The following is a 21,835-nucleotide window of genomic DNA, read 5'->3' on the forward strand; positions in this document are numbered from 1 at the left end:
ATTAAGTTCCACGAATGAACAAGATAGTTACAATGTCTCCATGTAGCTTTGTTGAGAACAAGAAATTCAGAAACTTAAATGGACCCATTTATAAAAGAAAGTTTGTTCTTAGCACCATGAACTCTTTGCATCGAGCACCACCAAAAGGCAACAGTTATAACCATTTAGAAAAGGTGTGAGCTTTACAAAATTGTAATATTCCCTTGGATGAATGTAACTCAGTCAATATCTCCATTGGTTACTCAATTTGGAGGTTAATTGACATAATATCCACTAAAAATATTTCCACATCAACACAAAAAATTAAATTAAATTCACAACCTTATCCAATACTATAAATTACACCATTGGAGTAACTCTTTCTGAACTGAACCACTTTTGTTAAGCGACAAACCTATGTATCTTCAATAAAATCTATGACATCATAAATTATATATTAGTGTTAGCTTTAGAGTTACGTGCGCCACTTTGGAGTCCACAATCTTAATCTTTTGAGGAATTTTTGCTACGTGATGGCACAATTGGATAAGTCTAATTGCTTGGGATATTGCATATAAAGTGGTACCAAGATTCTAGTCAACCACTACCATAATTAAAAAACACTAAATCCTCAAGTTAGTTGGGGTTTAAGGATTCTATAAACAAGGGTCATAAGCTTGGAAGATCTAGGACAAGATTTCAAGGAATTTTGAATTAATAATATGGATTAATTAATGTGCCATTTAACCAAACAGTTGTCTAGGCTGCTGTTAGGATTGTGAAGCCCACCAAGTAGACTATCATCATCTCGAATTAAAAAAATGTTATAGTTTGATTTGATCTTCGATTAATTGGAAGAATGTGAAGTTGAGTTGGTGTACATGCATCTTAAGATTTAAACAATAACTTTAGATACTAGAGAAGTACTTCAAACTTTGTTTAATTTTTTTTGTCTTTTTTGTTAACTCTCACATCCTTAGAGAAAAGAGATATAATTTAGAGGTGGCCTTAGAAGTAAATAAAGTGTTTAATGTAACATTTGTAAGGTTATAAATTGGAGCATTAAGAGAGAAGTTGTTTTCTATGAATATACACCGTGGAAACAAACAAACACTAAATATGGTTAATTTCTTCTTTAAAAACCAAATAATAATTTTATTAAAATTTTAAAAGATAATTTGTTTTCTTTTTCTTTTTTGACAAATGGATAATTTGTTGTTGATAATTAGAAAAGTAATTTCTTTTCTTCTTTTTGAAAGAAAAATAATATATTACTTTATCATCTCAAAGTCTCAACACTTCACTCAATGATATTCATTCAAAAAGTATATCCACAAATTCAAGACTTATAACTTTGATTCCAACTATAAACACCCTTTGATATAAAAACATTGTTAAATTATATATATATATATATATATATATATATATATATATATATATATATATATATATATATAATTCAGGAAAAAATGGTGCTAATGAGAGCCTAAAGACTAAAAATAGATACTAACAAGACACTTTAATAAGTTTAGAGAAAGAGACGTCAGAATTATCATAAATAAACATGAGCTTTAATTCACTCGATGTGAGATTTAAAAAAATGATGTGTTTATTGTTGTTCAGAGTAAAGTTATAATTGATTGTCCAAATTTATACAATGATTTTCTTTCCACCAACCATGGCTAAATTTTATGTGCCAATTCTTTTGAGCTATCTTTCAAATTTTGTGGTCTAAGATTCGGAAATTGTGATCATTCTCAGTCTTTTGGTTGATGTATATATCAGAACTTTAGTGACACTCTCGACCACCAAATTTGCAATTCTTTCTTGTCAAGTTAGACCAATCCCATGTAACATCGCCCATATTTATGCAATATGAGCATCACACAAATTAATTTTCTGTGCATATCCTCTCACCAAATTTTCATAGGAGTTTCTAAACAAGCATTTGCATCTGTTAGTGAACATGAACTTCTTGTAAGCATCATCATAATTGAGCTTAATCCAATTGTTTCTTGAAAAATAACGGTGAACATGTTTGAATTCTGGTTCTAATAACCTACTATCCTTTTGCACATAGTTACCTTTTTAGATTTCATTCACAAGATTCAAGATTGTTTCCGTTGGATTATTAGGTCGCTGAAAACCTTCTTCAAAAATTATTTTGTTCATATTATAAAGAACGAGTCTAATACACACATGTGTTGCATAAAGGCAATCAATAATCACATGAACTAATCTCTCTTCAATATTTGACACTAGTTGCAATCAACATAGAGTGTTGGGTTCCACTTGTGGTGACCAGAGTTTGTCAAAAGTCTTTCTTGTAACATAAATCAAGTGAATATTTGGATCCGATGGGGAATCTCCATTTCCAAATGATATTCCAATTAGTATATGTATCAGCAATATTCGGATAAGAAGAAATATATATATATATATGCATTACCTGATAAGGAACATTTTAGTCTTGTGGGTCGTCTTTGTGTCTCCTTGTATAAATCCTCTTTTGTAATTTTTTTCAACTCAATACAAGTAAGGGTGGGAATTTTAGCATACTACATATGAAAGTAAAGGATATAGTTATACACTAATTGACACAGGGTAATTCTTCCGGCCAAGCTCAAGCGGTAATATTTTTTGCCATTTGCAGATTGTTGCACCTGCTCAGCAATATGCTCAAATGTGTTTCTAGAGCTTCTACCATGTATAATGTTTTCCCTAAGATACTTGCCAATGATGTAGCCTTCTATGAAACATGTGTGTTGCATGATCTCATGCTGAATTTGGGAATTTGTATTGGCTGAGAAATAAATTTGAGTATTCTCTAAATTAATTTTTCCCCGAGGCATGATAAAATTGATTAAAATAGTATTTGATGCAATAAATTTGCTCTATAGTGACCTCTACAAAAAGAAGGTCATATGCAAAAAGAAGGTGAGAAATCTGAGTCATTCATGCCTTACACCTACATGCTTACAACAATATGCATTAACCTGGTCAACAATAATATACGACAAGAATCTATGCATATAAAAAGAAAAAATATAAAGAGATATATCACCTTGAAGAATACTTCTAGTGGGAGCAAAACTATCAAGGTTATCCCTGTTCCACAAAAATTTTAAAATACAAAGAAGAAATACAATGATGACTTAAATTAATTAATTATTTAGGAAAATTTTAGTCCTTGAGACATCGAGTGACAAACTTCTAATTCAATATGTCATAGGTTTTCTCCAAATCATTTTTTATTAACATAAACACCTTCTAACTTTTCATTCTCTTCATTACAAGAACCATCTCCTGGTATATAACAATATTATTGGTATATAATAATATTATGATGAATATTCCTCTCCGGAATAAAGATAAACAAATGTTGCAAATTGATATTATTAGGAAAAGGCTTCACATGATTCGCCATAGTTTTAGTAACAAGTTTATAAATCAAACTCCAGAGTCTCAAGGTAATTATTATAAACATAGTCAAACCTATTTTCTAAGTTATTCCACCTAGCTATGATCTCCTTCTTACGTTTGAAGAGGTTTTCATAAAAGTAGTCATACCATTTAACGATGAGACTAATTCTCCCCATACGTTCATTCTGTTTTCATGCATCCAAGACCTAAATTTATCATGCATAAGACAAGTCGCTTCGAATTTAAGCCCCCTACAGCGTAGAAGTAATGGAAAGATGGTCGGATTGGATATGAAGAAAAACTCTAGCAAACTCTTTCAAAAAGTTGAGTCCCCACTCAACATTGTAGAGGACCCGATCAAAAATTTTGAAAATACGATCTTCTTCCCTCTAATTGAGGTCCTTTTCAAGTGGACTTAGAACCCGCAATGGTCACCTCTGTTGAAAATAATAATTCAAGGGTGAGTTTGAGTTCCACATTGATTATTAATGTGGAGACTTGCACATTTATAATTGGGAGAACTCATACACCTATCACCTTAAGATTTGGGTGAATATGTGGTGTCTTTCTCACATGTGTGTTGCTCTTGGCCCAATGTTAAATGTTTCTCCTTATGAACAAACAAATGGTATCATGAACTCTTGGTTCGTAGGTGTCCCGTTGAAATCAAAATAAGAGCTCGTAAAGGGATCATTGTACTTTTATCGAAACTAGTAACAAACCCGTGCATACGCACGGGTTCTGTTCGGTTACGCGAATTTGAATACATTATTTATTTTAAATAAAAATATTAAAAAAGAAAAAAATTAGATAAATAATTGATTATTTCATATATAAAAATATTTAGATCAATAATAGATTTTTTCCCCGTATACCATTTTTTAATCAAAATATTTAATCATAAATACAATTTCTCGTATATAAAAATATTTAAATCAATAATAGATTTTTTTTCCCGTATACAGACTTCATTTTTGTTTAGGTATCATTTACAAAAATATTTGGATCAATAGTAAATTTCGTATATAAAAATATTTAGATCAATAATAAATTTTTTCCCGTATACCATTTTTAAATAAAAAAATTTTGGGTCATAAATACCATTTTTCGTAAATAATAGATTTTTTCCCGTATACAACTATTATTTTTGTTTATGTATCATTTACACAAATATTTGGATCAATATTAAATTTTCGTATATTAAAATATTTAGGTCAATAATAGATTTATTTCCCGTATACAGACTTCATTTTTGTTTAGGTATCATTTACAAAAATAAGGGTATTTTGGACTTTTTCACAACCACTAATTTTCTTATATTATAGATTGATATATTTTTTTTTTGGAAGAAAGAAGTGAGAAAGTGATGAAAGAGAAAATAATAGAGAATAGAGAGAGATTTGATAAGTTTGATAATATATAAGAATTGTATTATTTTAATAATAAAATTAAGAACTTTATGATACAAAGACCAAAAAAACCACAATTTTAATGTGGTGACAAAAAATCAAATAAGGGTATTTTGGACTTTTCCACAACCATTAATTTTCTTATATTATAGATTATAGATTGATAGTTTTTTTTGGAAGAAAGAAGTGAGTAAGTGATGAAAGAGAAAAAAATAGAGTATAGAGAGAGATTTGATAAGTTTAATAAAATATAAGAGTTGTATTATTTTAATATTAAAATTAAGAACTCTATGATACAAAGACCAAAACACCACAATTTTAATGTGGTGGCAAAAAAATCAAATAAGGGTATTTTGTATTTTTCCACAACCATTAATTTTCTTATATTATAGATTGATAGATTTTTTTTAGAAGAAAGAAGTGAGAAAGTGATGAAAGAGAAAAAAAATAGAGAATAGAGAGAGATTTGATAAGTTTGATAAAATATAATAGTTGTATTATTTTAATAATAAAATTAAGAACTTTATGGTACAAAGACCAAAAAATCACAATTTTAATGTGGTGGCAAAAAATCAAATAAGGGTATTTTGAAATTTTCCACAACCATTAATTTTCTTATATTATAGATGTTATTCTTACACCAAGTCTTACACCTACACCGTATGTACGAACGACACTGTTCATGTACGAACGATACTGTTCATGTACGGAAGAATACTATTCATGTACGGACGTTTATTTTTAATACCTGGACGTGCATTAACCAACTTCATTACTGCATTAACCAAGTTTTTACACTGCATTAACCAAGTTTGATGACTGCTAAAAAATATTTTTAATACTTGGATGTTGCATTAACCAACTTTATTACTGCATTAACCAAGTTTTTACACTGCATTAACCAAGTTTGGTGACTACTAAAAAATTTTTTAATGCCTGGATGTTGCATTAACCAACTTCATTATTGGATTAATCAAGTTTTTACACTGTATTAACCAAATTTAGTGACTACTGTAAAGTTCTGTTGGGTGTAAGTATTGGTGTAACAATTGAGTGTATGAATAGCATTACTCTTCTTTATAATGATCGAGATATTTTTTTTTTAAATCTTATCTTTTATCACTTGAACTCATAAAAGCAATCCTAGGTGAGTTGTGGAGTTATGCTAATTTTCAATTTCAATTTTTAAATCAGTACAAGGATGACACTAAATTCATCATCATCATTTTCTACTAAAGTGAGACATCATTAACAAGAGATGCATGATTTTTTTTAATGATTCTGAAGCACTTTTAAGTTTTAACTTTCCTTCCTCAAAAATTTCAAAATAATTTTTTTACAGAAAATTTTCTTTAAAAGCTTTTAGAACATTATGATACATTTTATGAAAAATCTTAGACAACTCATTGTTCGAAGATAAATAATAAGTGTTAAAATCCCTCACTTCTGTGCCTTTTGCTTGTGTCGTGCCGCTAAAAAAGATTAGTTATTTCTTTACTTGAACTAATGTTAAAAGATAATGAGTATTCATATTTGGACTAATTAATATAACTCTTGCTTGCTTTTGTGATTCCACAAGCTTGGACAATATTTTTGTAGTGGACAATCGTTTTTGTAGTGATCAAGTTTTCCATATTCAATATATTTTGATTGATTTTATTTCTTATTGTTGTATTCCTGTCATACCCTAAAATTTGCCCACCACATTTTCATGCTAAAGCTCATTTGAATATCAAAGTTTCAATACTTGATTAAATATACACTCTCCTAAACAACAGTTCTCCGACTACTTTTGCCTTTCTCAAAGAAAAATCAGGTTCTGACACCTCAAGGGGACCTCAGGGTCTCTCACATGTCTTATAATATCCTCATGACAAGTTTCAAGCTCTGATTCCTCAGAATACTCAATCAACAGCTCAAATGGTCATCAATCAACTAGTTTGTCAACTATGATCAAAGTACAGTCAAAACTCTTGATTTTTGGTCAACATCATCATTTCAATGTTAGATTCATCATTTGATAAAGGATTGATCATGATTCATCAAGAAAAGCTCCAAAATCATCAAGAACCTGAGTTTCTAAATTAGGGTTTTTAAGGAGGAAGTCAACCCAACTTTGACCAGCCATAACTTTCACATGGAACATCATAAATTTTCCATCCAAAGCTCAAAATGAAGGAAATTGAATTCTCTACAACTTTGTCTCTCACAAGCCAAGTCCAAAAATGCTTCATTTGAGAGATATGAGCTAATACATTACAGGTCCTTCTAAAAGATCGCCAAAAGGCATTTTTTCTCAAAGCTCATAACTTGAACATGGTAGACTCAATTGAGATGACACCAAAAGGAGCTTTTAGAGGACTCTTTAAGCTTTCTAAAAAGTCCTAGAACATGTTCATGCCACAAAAATTGAAGGAGATATGAGGCTCAGAAGTTGGTCAAATTTCAAAAAGTGCATGAAACCATAATTGAATAATTTTGTGTTTTTGAACTAATGGGCTCAGGTTTTGGACTTCAAGCATACATATGACCCAAAGAAGGACCCATAAAACCATTCTTATGTTTTTGGCCTTTTTATTTTTATTTATTTGAATTTCATTCATTTAAATTGCAAATAAATCAAATAAAATACCAAAAATACAAATCAAATTGTGAGGCTTTGGTTTGGATCATATAAAGGCCCAAGAAACTCATTGAGGACCATAAAATTTCGTGGTGCATGGTTTCAACAATTATTTTATTTATTCTTTGATTTTATTCAATTTAAGTCAATGAAAAATAAAATAAATATCCAATTGAAGCATGATTAGATTTTTTAATCAATAGGCATTCTTGGAACTCAAGCAAGTCATTCATATTTGATTGGAATAATATTTGGAAGAAAATAGCAAGTTATTATGAGATTTTTCAATCAAATATTTTGCAAAAATTCCAAATATTCAATCATCAAATTTTTCCAAGTTTAATTGACCTAATGTTTGCTCCTATATATACTCAATACATTCAGCCAACTAGGGGAGCGAAAAAATTGGAGAGGAGAGTTAGGGTTCCAAGGATTAAAATATTCCAAACTTGTTCAAGAAGTAGGGCACGAGCAAAAATCTTCTCTAGTAAGTTTCACTTGGTTTCAACCATCCCACTAGCTTCCTGAGATCCCCTGGAACGTCCTCAGGTCCGTAATCAATCTCAACAGTGCCCAGAACGCGTTCATACAGTTACACCGGTTTGGTAAGGATGTAAATCTCGAATCTTTGATCTCATGCATTTTCCATTATTTCAAACATACCAGATCAACTCATATGCATTGTTAGAACAAGATTGACGTGTTACATGTAAGTTTTAACACAGGAGTGGCAAAACGCCATAGCTAGGGCTCAAAGGTCCTTTCCTTCGTATATGGTGTTCTAGGCAGTTTCAGGCCAAATGGCCACCACCATTGAATTCGCAGGGGTCGATTCAGTGGATCTGGGTTGTTCTTTTCTTTTTTTGATTAATTCTTGCAGGTTCGGCGTTTCGATTGACCGGAGAAGGAGACCGGATATACTGTTCCGGTGGCCGTAGATGTTTCAGGTATACGCGTGGCACGATCAGCAAACCCCATTGGCCAGTCAAAAGTCCAAAGGTTCTACACCACACGCGCAGGTTTTTATTGGTGGGTCAAAGATTCACAGGTTCTCTCTCTCTTTTCTATTGGCTTGATCACGGTGATGGGGCCCACACGTAACTAACATTTTGAATTTTGGATTCTTTATTACGTTTTATATTTATTTACTTGGAACCATTATTTAAACAAATAAGTCATGCAGCCTGGTTGGAAACTGAAAAGAATGATGGTATTCAAGGACCTGGGTTCGATCCCCAAGTCATTACATTAATTTTTATTTACTTGTAAAGCTTGTAGATCTAGCACATACAGGCCACGCAGGAATACGATGCACCTTCGCCGTGTCAACCATCAGATCACGTGAGTGTATGATCCAACGTCCCTTGAGTGCAAGCACACCATGGACACTCAGGAGGAGCAACACATCAGATCCCTGTTCCAGGTTCTAGTGTTTTGTTTATTTAATTTTATTTTGTTTCCTTTTTTTTTTAAACTAATTGTTTCTTTAACTAATCACTTTTTTTAACCTCTTTTTATTAACCTTTTTTCTTAAATAACCATAAATAATTAATTCTTAATTTATTTTTAGGCTTAATAAAATCGATATAATATTTCTTCAATTTAGGTTTGACTCTTAATGTAGTTTTTTAATAAAATCAAATTAATTTTTTAATTTAGGTTTAATTAACAAAATAAATTTTAGGCTTAGGCTAATTTAATCAAATTAGGATTTTCAGGTCAATAATTCAATTTTGGTCTGATTTTAGGTTTCATCATTTATCTTTACCCTTAATCCTAGTGTGTCGAGTTTTCTCATAAAATCTTCATTCCCTAAAAATTAGGATTTATCCTGAATGTTTTCAAAATCTTTGCCTTTTTCAGAACCTCTTCTATTTCAATGCCCTTTATTTGCCACAAAAAGTTTTCTACCTTTCTCCTCTTTATTTTTCAGGGTTAGCCGCGATCCTCCAGCCATGCGCCATGCCAATCAAAAAGCTAAGTTCTGACCCTTTTCTTATTTAAATTTAATTTTTATTAATTTTTACTTTTGCCTTATAGGTTCAATTGGGGTTTACTTCAATAGTCAATGAATCTCTCCTACACTCACTTTTATTTGTTTTCCGTCTAATTCTCAGATGATCAGAGTCAATCAAGGAAGATCAAGGTGTTCAAGGATCTTTTATTGTTCTGTTACCCTATAAGGGTTTTCTTCTGTCTTTTAATTCCCCATCCCCGCAGGTGTTTATTGTAATAGCGTAGGTTTTAATTCCCGCCTTTAATTTTTTGCATATTTTAAACTGCGTGGTTAGTAATCTTAGGGAGTGCAAGCCTTTAACAAAAGTAGGATAACTAAATACAAGATAACAATATCTGAATGCAACACATGATTGTGCCACACACACACCTTTAGGGTAACCTTTCTTGCTGCCTGTTGCCTTATATTGTTGCCTGGTTGCCTTATTAATTTTGTTGCCTAAAAATAGTCAAGCCCCTCGATTCCGAGGATACCTAAAGCAAGGTTGCCTTAAGAAATAAAAATCATCTAGTCCCTCGATGTTGCCTCGGAAAAATAAGATGATTGTCCTATTGCTAAGGTATTCTCGCATGATGCCTAAAAAGATTAATGACTATTATATCCTTCCCTCAGACTACCTGCCCTCTTTATGGTAGGGACAGTCTTATGGCGAACGATAATCTCGATGACCCTTTCAACATCCAATTGAAAGACTTCCTGCCCTCTCATGGTATGGATAGATCCTTTCGCCCGAAAAGCTAAAATAACGATTTTTTTCAAACTTAGGGTAGTTGCTACTAATTGCTTGCTCTTTTCAAAATCAAATCAAAAATACTTTTCCCACTCATTTTTCAAACACTTTCAAAACAAGGCTACGCTTATTTACAAGCTAAAGTCCTTAAACGAAGTTTTTCTATTCACACCCTACATTTCAAACAATTCAAACATTTTGAGCTAAGCAATTAAGAGCCCATGGATAACCATGGATGCAAAGGGTGCCTTACACCTTCCCTTTGCATAACTTGCCCCCCGAACTCAAAATCTTTAAAAGGTCTTTTTCTGTTCTTTTAGCCTTTCTTAATTGGATAAAATAAAAGTCGGTGGCGACTCATGCTTAACCGCGACATTTCGATAAAAAAGTCAGTTCACCGTATTACAGAACTGACGACTCTACTGGGGATGCTTTCGAATTAAAAGAGGGGTTACCTTAAAGCTTAGGATTCACTTTAAACTGTTTGATTTGTCTGCTTTATATTTCAAAGGCTGTTTTGGGTATTTACTCGTGTGAAAGATCCTAACCCGGATCTGAGTACCTTAGGTAAATGGCATGAGACCAAGGAGACTGCACAGCGTATACTGATGTGGTTGATATGGTGGTCATCGTTAGTGTGACACATTGGTTTGTCCTGGTGTTCCTTGGGATCCGACTTGAGGAAACACTTGGCTGTTGCATGGTGTCATTAAGCACTAATTTGCCCTTAGAACCCTAGTTGAACTTGACTTTGGCCTATTAGAAAGTAGCGAGATGGCTGGCTTTGGTTCCGACTGAAGTTGGTTGATACTCGATGCTACACTCATATGGACTGGACTTTCAGGACCTTCTCGGTTGGTGATTCGATTGCCGAACTGATATAAGCGCCTTCGAGAAAGGTCAATGATATGAGCTCCCTAGAACCCGGTCTTTATGTAGGACAGGTTGAACCAACTTAACTTCAGTGGGGAGGGTACTTACCTACGAACTTCATGCAAGCCTCAAAACCTAAGGACACTTGTGTGACTTGTTTGTGTTTGCTACTAACCTTTGTTTCCTTGCAGGTTTTGTTAAAGGACTTGTTTGCCCTTAATATCTCACGCTGTGCCTAATGAACTGCATTCGCATAACATTCATGACATCATGACATCATAAGCATAACATGATCTAACTAACCCTTTCAAGGATCTTAGGGATTTAGGGCGCACAATTTCAGGTACTCTTATCAAGGACCGAATTCCTAATCAAGGGGCAGGAGGATTTATTTTCCTCTAGCCACATACCTTCCAATTCAAGAAGTATCCTGAATCAGAGGCGATGATCCACTCGATATGGTGAGCTTGATTCTTAAAGAAGGACGCTTAAAGACGAAAGCCAAGGTTCCGCAGAGGAAGCTGTGACCGATTAAATGTCTAAATGTTTCTAACTAAATTCCTAAAGATCCTTGAAAATATTGCATCTGTATTCATAACATCGCACCACAGGTTTCTACCGCAGGTTTCTCACCTCCTCGCTGTTTATTTCAGCACCATGAATCTTGAGCAATCAGTCAAAGACCTTCAAGCTCAGAATGCCCAGTTTCAAGATTTGATCTTGAACTTGTCCAAGGGGCAAGAAGAGCTGAAAACCATGCTGACTAAAAAGAAGAAGAAAGGCAAGAAGACTCTGGGGAAAAGGCTTAGACCGATCTTGCAACTCAGGGATGCCGAAGCCTCTGAAGACAGTGACGAAGATGAGCAAGATGATGATGCTAGTATCAAAACTGATGCAAAAAGTAACCATGATTCTGCCAAGCCCTCTGAAGAAGAAGAAGAAGACTATCACCATGAGAATGAACATCCTGATGACAAATACAAGTTGTTGGAAGAACGTATGAAAGCCATGGAAATTCAAAAGATACCTGGGTTAGATTTTGAAGAACTAGGACTCATCTCTGGAGTTGTTATCCCTCTGAAGTTCAAGACTCCGACCTTTGCTAAGTATGATGGAGTCTCTTGTCCTAAACTACACTTGAGGTCTTATGTGAGAAAGATTCAGCCTCATACTGCTGATAAGAAGCTCTGGATCCATTTCTTCCAAGAGAGCTTATCCGGAACTCAACTCGAATGGTACTATCAACTGGAAAGTACCAATATCCATACCTGGGAGGATTTGGTTGTTGCTTTCTACCAGCAATACGAATATAACTCTGACCTTTCACCGACTCGCATGCAACTACAAAGCATGTCTATGGGACCCAAGGAAAGTTTCAAGGAGTATGCTCAAAAATGGAGAGATCTAGCTAGAAGAGTCAAACCTTCCTTGGCTGACAGAGAGATGGTAGATATGTTCATGAATACACTGACTGACCCTTTCTATAGTCATTTGCTGGGAAGTTCATCATCTGGATTCACCGAGCATATACTGACTGGGGAACGTGTTGAAAGTGGTATCCAAAGCGGTAAAATTCAAATGGCTACATATTTTAATACCTCAAAGAAAGCGCACAATGAGAGGAATGAATCTAATACTGTGGGGACGATCCTAGCCTCTAATCAAGCGCTGATACGACAAGGGGGCAACCAGCGTAAACAAGGCGCATCTAAAAGACAATTTACAAAGATCAACATAACTTTGGCTGAGGCATTACAACAGTTGCTGAAAGCAGGGTTGATTACTTTAAAGGATCCTCCTTTGAAGCCTACTACCGCATCTCATCAATATAGCCCTAATGCAAGGTGCGCTTATCACTCCGAAAGCATTGGACATGACATTAATGATTGTTGGCCATTGAAGAACAAGATCCAGGATATGATCGACGCTGGAGAAATCGAGTTCGACGCTCCTGCAACCATGCCTAATCACAACAAGAGTGCTAATACTATGGATGGCTAGAAGGGTGGACTTTAAGATCATTAGTTTTACTTTCAGTTGCAATTTCTTTTTCTGTTTGTTTAAACATTCGACTTATGATAGACATTATCTGTTTTAATAATCATCATCAGTGCATTGCATATGTTTATCTTGAATAAATTATTTCGCTATCACTCATTTTAAATTATGTCTTTACCTTGCATATGTTTTGTGATATTCAACTCCTGCTAAGCTGTAAGCCTTTTAAGGGAGGATGACGAAAATGATACCGCAACCTCATACAGTATGCCTTTGAACGGACTATGTTGATGATGTATAGGCATTGTTTCAATTCCTAAACAGTGGAGATATAAGGATGTTAATCCCTCGTCAACCCCGTTTGAGCCGAAGAAGTAGAAGTTTCTTTCTCACACAAATTAAACCCTTAATCATAACCTGGGGCAGGGTAGTTACTCAGTTAACTCGATTGTACTAGCTGTTGTTTACACAAATAATGATGGGTTCCCGCAACCATTAAGTCAGGCAGTCAATGTCCACCAAAAAAAGAAAAGATGTTAAGTCAAAACCTATGAAGGAGACTTATCAAAAATCAAAAACATCCCGCTGACTGTAGTCTCAAAATAAACAGTTCAGGCAAAAGTTAGGGATAACAAAGTCTAAAAGGAGGTTGCTAAAAATCCTCGACAAAAGAAAACAATTCAAAAGAGGTCACTACAAATCCTCGACAAAAAGAAAGAGTTATAAAGAAGGATGACTAACTGTCCAAATAAACTTCGGGTGCTTCAACCACCATCAAATATCAATGTTAATACTTCAAGATTTGCTAAAGCTGAAACGCAAAGTTAACTGAGAATAAGATCGAAGGACATCACGAAGATTGGGATGGGTATAAATAAAATTTTGAGCCTTTATCCTTTGTTTCTTAAACCGTGAACCAAGCCACGCTACAACCCTTGAAAGTCCTAACTGAAGCATGGTTAATTCGAAATCATACTGTCACAACAAAGGTATCCTGACTCCTTAAGGTTCACCAAAAATGCTGAGTTGATATTCCGTTTTTACAAACATCGCGTTTTTACAAATATCACGCTTTTACATCTCCTGTTTTAATGTTTTTCAAAAACTCAAGACAAACGTATGCATTGCATCTCATGAATACATTATTAAACATATTCTGCTACATAATTTCAGATGTTAGCAACAGGAAGAACCTGCACAGGGTACAACTAATGACTAACAGTTATCCCGACAGACAAGATCATTCCAGAAGCAATGTCTCTTACGTTTACAAGGGGCACGACGTGTTTTGTCCAATCAATCTGGGGCAATCAGGTCAAGATTCCAAGAATCTCTCAAAAGCCGAATAATCAAAGGCATACATCCCAAGTGGGTTTCAAACTATTTCCCAATCAATCTAGGGCAATCAAGTCAAGATTCCGAGAATCTCTCAAGGATGCCAAAACAATCAGGGGCATGCATCCAAGTAGATCCGAAGCTACTTCCCAATCAACATGGGACATTATCCTGGGTCTATGATTACTAGGGGGCATGTCGCCCATAGTGCACATCTCATAAAGTCCTCGCGAGGCGAACCTCTTCAAAATTCCCTAATAGCGGGGGCAGAGTTATACAAGGCATAATCAAAACTTCGATCAATACTCACTGGTGTTCCAATCAAAGCGAGTCCAGGAATGGAAAGTTTGTAACCACTGGGGGCAATATTCAAATCATCCATGCTTTCCCACAAAGCTGGTTTCACAAGATCATACCCCCACAGAGTAATCATTAAGAAGATATCTTCAAATGTTCTCGTCCCAACAAAGACTTAGTTCCTCAACTGAGTTTACATCTTTGACACTGCCGGTTCCCCTATACTATTCTCTTCTCCAAACAGGGTTATTCATCTCTCTTATCCCCAGTCAGGGTACATCAAGACAAATCATTCAAATCGTTTCCATCCCCAAGCAGAAATCATAAATCCCCAGCTACACATCTTCAAAACAAGATCAAATATCCAAGTCACAATGATACAGGGATTTATTTTCTCAGAACAACATCAGTCATACATCATATACATCACATACATATTCATACATTGCATACATTACTTCATGATAAACATACGGGTTTCTCATTTATTTGGAGAGACTCGTCATATAATACATGCATCATGACATGGCATATTTCTACTTTTGTTTTCAGGTTCCTCCTCGACAAGCATTCCTCCCAGATATAATCGAGCTGAAGATTCATTCCGACAAGCCTTTTACATTCCAAAACTTCATCAAATAACTTATCAACTCTAACAAGCAGACATTCTCTATCAGACATGGTCTAATGTATGACCCGTTCCGGTATTCTCAGTTAGATATGGTCTAATGTATGACTCGTTCTGGCATTATCCTTCAGATATGGTTTAATGAATAACTCGTTCTGACATTCTCTATCAGATATGGTCTAATGTATGACCCGTTCCGGTATTCTCAGTTAGATATGGTCTAATGTATGACTCGTTCTGGTATTCTCCTTCAGATATGGTTTAATGAATAACTCGTTCTGACATCCTTCATCAGATATGGTCTAATGTACGACTCGTTCTGGTATTCTCCTTCACATATGGTTTAATGAATAACTCGTTCTGATGTCCTACTTCCAGATATGGTCTAATGTACGACTCGTTCTGGTATCCTTCTTCAGATATGGTCTAATGTATGACTCGTTCTGACACCCTCCAACAGATATGATCTAATATTCTCCTTCAGATATGGTTTAATGCATGACTCGTTCTGACGTCCTCTATCATATATGGTCTAATGTATGACCCGTTATGGTATTCTATTTACAAGATCTAATTCTATCATCACGAACGGTGTAGACGCGATCATCTCTCCAAGATCTAATTCAGTTACTACGAACGGTGCTGACACGATCAACCTTCCAAGATATAGCTCTATCACCACAAACGAGGTAGACGCAATCAACTGTCAAAGTCTAAATTCTGTTACTACGAACAGAAATGACACGATTAACATTCAACAACTACTTCTCAACACTTCAAATCCAGATATAATCTAACGTACGATTCATTCTGACTCTCAAAAACTTATCCAGATCAGCTGGCATCTTTAAGCCCGTCTCATACATCTTTTCCAACACTTGACGGCATCTTTAAGCCCGTCTCCGACAAGAGTCTCTGCTTCAGCCAGGGCAAATTCCTGGGTATTCTAGTGTTCAATCCTCTTCTACCTTCAGATTCCGACGGGCACACAAGCCAATCTACATCTTCAGGTATAAGAAGATTGAACAAGGGCAGTTGTCATACCCTAAAATTTACCCACCACATTTTCATGCTAAAGCTCATTTGAATATCAAAGTTTCAATACTTGATTAAATAATATACACTCTCCTAAACAACAGTTCTCCGACTAGGGTTTTGCCTTTCTCAAAGAAAAATCAGGTTCTGACACCTCAAGGGGACCTCAGGGTCTCTCATATGTCTTATAATATCCTCATGACAAGTTTCAAGCTCTGATTCCACAGAATACTCAATCAACAGCTCAAATGGTCAGCAATCGACTAGTTTGACCTAACAGTCAACTGTGGTCAAAGTACAGTCAAAACTCTTGATTTTTGGTCAACATCATCATTTCAATGTTAGATTCATCATTTGATAAAGGATTGATCATGATTCATCAAGAAAAGCTCCAAAATCATCAAGAACCTGAGTTTCTAAATTAGGGTTTTTAAGGAGGAAGTCAACCCAACTTTGACCAGCCATAACTTTCACATGGAACATCATAAATTTTCCATCCAAAGCTTAAAATGAAGGAAATTGAATTCTCTACAACTTTGTCTCTCACAAGCCAAGTCCAAAAATGCTTCATTTGAGAGATATGAGCTAATACGTTACAGGTCCTTCTAAAAGATCGCCAAAAGGCATTTTTTCTCAAAGCTCATAACTTGAACATGGTAGACTCAATTGAGATGACACCAAAAGGAGCTTTTAGAGGACTCTTTAAGCTTTCTAAAAAGTCCTAGAACATGTTCATGCCACAAAAATTGAAGGAGATATGAGGCTCAGAAGTTGGTCAAATTTCAAAAAGTGCATGAAACCATAATTGAATAATTTTGTGTTTTTAAACTAATGAGCTCAGGTTTTGGACTTCAAGCATACATATGACCCAAAGAAGGACCCATAAAACCATTCTTATGTTTTTGGCCTTTTTAATTTTATTTATTTGAATTTCATTCATTTAAATTGCAAATAAATCAAATAAAATACCAAAAATACAAATTAAATTGTGAGGCTTTGGTTTGGATCATATAAAGGCCCAAGAAACTCATTGAGGACCATAAAATTTCGTGGTGCATGGTTTCAACAATTATTTTATTTATTCTTTGATTTTATTCAATTTAAATCAATGAAAAATAAAATAAATATCCAATTGAAGCATGATTAGATTTTTTAATCAATAGGCATTCTTGGAACTCAAGCAAGTCATTCATATTTGATTGGAATAATATTTGGATGAAAATAGCAAGTTATTATGAGATTTTTCAATCAAATATTTTGTAAAAATTCCAAATATTCAATCATCAAATTTTTCCAAGTTTAATTGACCTAATGTCTGCTCCTATATATACTCAATACATTCAGCCAACTAGGGGAACGAAAAAATTGGAGAGGAGAGTTAGGGTTCCAAGGATTAAAATATTCCAAACTTGTTCAAGAAGTAGGGCACGAGCAAAAATCTTCTCCAGTAAGTTTCACTTGGTTTCAACCATCCCACTAGCTTCCTGAGATCCCCTGGAACGTCCTCAGGTCCGTAATCAATCTCAACAGTGCCCAGAACGCGTTCATACAGTTACACCGGTTTGGTAAGGATGTAAATCTCGAATCTTCGATCTCATGCATTTTCCATTATTTCAAACATACCAGATCAACTCATATGCATTGTTAGAACAAGATTGATGTGTTACATGTAAGTTTTAACACAGTAGTGGCAAAACGCCATAACTAGGGCTTAAAGGTCCTTTCCTTCGTATCTGGTGTTCTAGGCAGTTTCAGGCCAAACGGCCACCACCATTGAATTCGCAGGGGTCGATTCAGTGGATCTGGGTTGTTCTTTTCTTTTTTTGATTAATTCTTGCAGGTTCGGCGTTTCGATTGACCGGAGAAGGAGACCGGATATACTGTTCCGGTGGCCGTAGATGTTTCAGGTATACGCGTGACACGATCAGCAAACCCCATTGGCCAGTCAAAAGTCTAAAGGTTCTACACCACACGTGTAGGTTTTTATTGGTGGGTCAAAGATTCACAGGTTCTGTCTCTCTCTCTTTTCTATTGGCTTGATCACGATGATGGGGCCCACACGTAACTAACATTTTGAATTTTGGATTCTTTATTACGTTTTATACTTATTTACTTGGAACCATTATTTAAACAAATAAGTCATGCAGCCTGGTTGGAAACTGAAAAGAATGATGGTATTCAAGGACCTGGATTCGATCCCCAGGTCATTACATTAATTTTTATTTACTTGTAAAGCTTGTAGATCCAGCACATACAGGCCACACAGGAATACAATGCACCTTCGCCGTGTCAACCATCAGATCACGTGAGTGTATGATCCAACGTCCCCTGAGTGCAAGCGCACCATGGACACTCAGGGGGAGCAACACATCAGATCCCTGTTCCAGGTTCTAGTGTTTTGTTTATTTAATTTTATTTTGTTTCCTTTTTTTTTAAACTAATTGTTTCTTTAACTAATCACTTTTTTTAAACCTCTTTTTATTAACCTTTTTTCTTAAATAACCATAAATAATTAATTCTTAATTTATTTTTAGGCTTAATAAAATCGATATAATATTTCTTCAATTTAGGTTTGACTCTTAATGTAGTTTTTTAATAAAATCAAATTAATTTTTTAATTTAGGTTTAATTAACAAAATAAATTTTAGGCTTAGGCTAATTTAATCAAATTAGGATTTTCAGGTCAATAATTCAATTTTGGTCTGATTTTAGGTTTCATCATTTATCTTTACCCTTAATCCTAGTGTGTCGAGTTTTCTCATAAAATCTTCATTCCCTAAAAATCAGGATTTATCCTGAATGTTTTCAAAATCTTTGCCTTTTTCAGAACCTCTTCTATTTCAATGCCCTTTATTTGCCACAAAAAGTTTTCTACCTTTCTCTTCTTTATTTTTCAGGGTTAGTCGCGATCCTCCAGCCATGCGCCATGCCAACCAAAAAGCTAAGTTCTGACTCTTTTCTTATTTAAATTTAATTTTTATTAATTTTTACTTTTACCTTATAGGTTCAATTAGGGTTTACTTCAATAGTCAATGAATCTCTCCTACACTTACTTTTATTTTTTTTCCGTCTAATTCTCAGATGATCAGAGTCAATCAAGGAAGATCAAGGCGTTCAAGGATCTTTTATTGTTCTGTTACCTTATAAGGGTTTTCTTCTGTCTTTTAATTCCCCATCCCCGCAGGTGTTTATTGTAATAGCGTAGGTTTTAATTCCCGCCTTTAATTTTCTGCATATTTTAAAGTGCGTGGTTAGTAATCTTAGGGAGTGCAAGCCTTTAACAAAAGTAGGATAACTAAATACAAGATAACAATATCTGAATGAAACACATGATTCTGCCACACACACACCTTTAGGGTAACCTTTCTTGCTGCCTGTTGCCTTATATTGTTGCCTGGTTGCCTTATTAATTTTGTTGCCTAAAAATAGTCAAGCCCCTCGATTCCGAGGATACCTAAAGCAAGGTTGTCTTAAGAAATAAAAATCATCTAGTCCCTCGATGTTGCCTCGGAAAAATAAGATGATTGTCCTATTGCTAAGGTATTCTCGCATGATGCCTAAAAAGATTAATGACTATTATATCCTTCCCTCAGACTACCTTCCCTCTTTATGGCAGGGATAGTCTTATGGCGAACGATAATCTCGATGACCCTTTCAACATCCAATTGAAAGACTTCCTGCCCTCTCATGGTATGGATAGATCCTTTCGCCCGAAAAGCTAAAAGAACGATTTTTTTCAAACTTAGGGTAGTTGCTACTAATTGCTTGCTATTTTCAAAATCAAATCAAAAATACTTTTCCCACTCATTTTTCAAACACTTTCAAAACAAGGCTACGCTTATTTACAAGCTAAAGTCCTTAAACGAAGTTTTTCTATTCACACCCTACATTTCAAACAATTCAAACATTTTGAGCTAAGCAATTAAGAGCCCATGGATAACCATGGATGCAAAGGGTGCCTTACACCTTCCCTTTGCATAACTTGCCCCCCGAACTCAAAATCTTTAAAAGGTCTTTTTCTGTTCTTTTAGCCTTTCTTAATTGGATAAAATAAAAGTCGGTGGCGACTCATGCTTAACCGCGACATTTCGATAAAAAGTCAATTCACCGTATTACAATTCCCATTTCCTTAGAGTATTACTCCATCCGTCCCACAATGAGTGGTCTATTTAGAATAAAATAGTGTCCCAAAATGAATGATCCATTTTAATTTCTAATATATTTTTTAATTTTATTCGATAATTAATAAAAAAATGTCATAATTTTTAATACATGATAAGGATACTATAGTAAAAACATTATTCTCTATCTTATTTTTATACACTATTCATAATCTGTGTGAAATGTGTGAGGGCAAAGAAGCGTTTCAATGATGTCAAAACATGTACTTTAAGTTTGGAAGTGACTCTTATCGTGAAGACAAAGAAGGAAGCATGAAGGATCTCAAAATTGGCATTTTTGGAAGTTTGTGATGTATAGGTCGACCTACACAGGGTTTAGGTCGACTCACAGTTTCAAGAAATGGCATTTTTGGAAGTTTGAAAAACTCAGGTTGACCTATAGCTTGTTCAGGTTGACTCATGGTTTTTTTGATGAAGCATCGGGAATGCTCAGGTCGACCCATAGGTCGACGCAACCTGGAAGTCATGATGGGGAAATATGCGTCGACGCATGGCCCTGTTTAGGTCGACGCATGGCACATTGAGTAAGCTACGAGTTTGCTCAGGTCGACCCATAGGGTGATGCATAGGTTGCCAAGCTTTCTTTCCTGCAGCCACGGATTTGCTCAGGTCGACCGTCTTAGTTGTTCAGGTCGACCTGTCGCTGTGAAAAAGTGATTTTTTGCTGTTCACTTAATGCTTTGGCTTTGGATAACATATATAAGTTTCATTGGTTATTTCATTTGGTTGACAACAAGAAAAGTGAAATAGATACACAAGGCTCTTATCATCTTCAACCTCTCACTTGTCCATTGACAACTACACATAACAATTTTTGTCGATCAAGGCGAAGAGCGTGTGTTGATAACGTCTGACGGTAGATTGAGTTCTTGTTCGGTTAAGAGATTGTGGGTTTTTCTTGGATAAAATCTGAGGGTTTTATCCTCCAAGATCATTGAGATTTGGGGGGTTTTGACAATTCTTCGCTTCATCAATATTCATCCGTGCTTAAGGGATTGAGGAATCAGGGGTTTGCTTAACAAGGTAGCAACAATTGGAGGATAAAGAAGGAAGAATTGAGGTCACGATCTTGGTTGTGGGTAACATTTCTTCTCTTGTAAAAACTTTACAATTCAATTTCATATATCCTAATTCTAAGTTTAGAATTAGGGGCAGACGTACCCTACGCCAGGAGGACAAGGGGAACTGCCTAAACAAATCGTGTGTTACTTTTTCTTTATCGCACTTTACTTTCTTTTTAGCATAATTTGTGTTAGTGTGAGCTGTTAGAATTTGGTGAATTTTGCACACCAAGTGTTTGACAA

This window comes from Vicia villosa, linkage group LG4, assembly GCF_029867415.1.
Source record: "Vicia villosa cultivar HV-30 ecotype Madison, WI linkage group LG4, Vvil1.0, whole genome shotgun sequence".
NCBI lineage: Eukaryota > Viridiplantae > Streptophyta > Magnoliopsida > Fabales > Fabaceae > Vicia > Vicia villosa.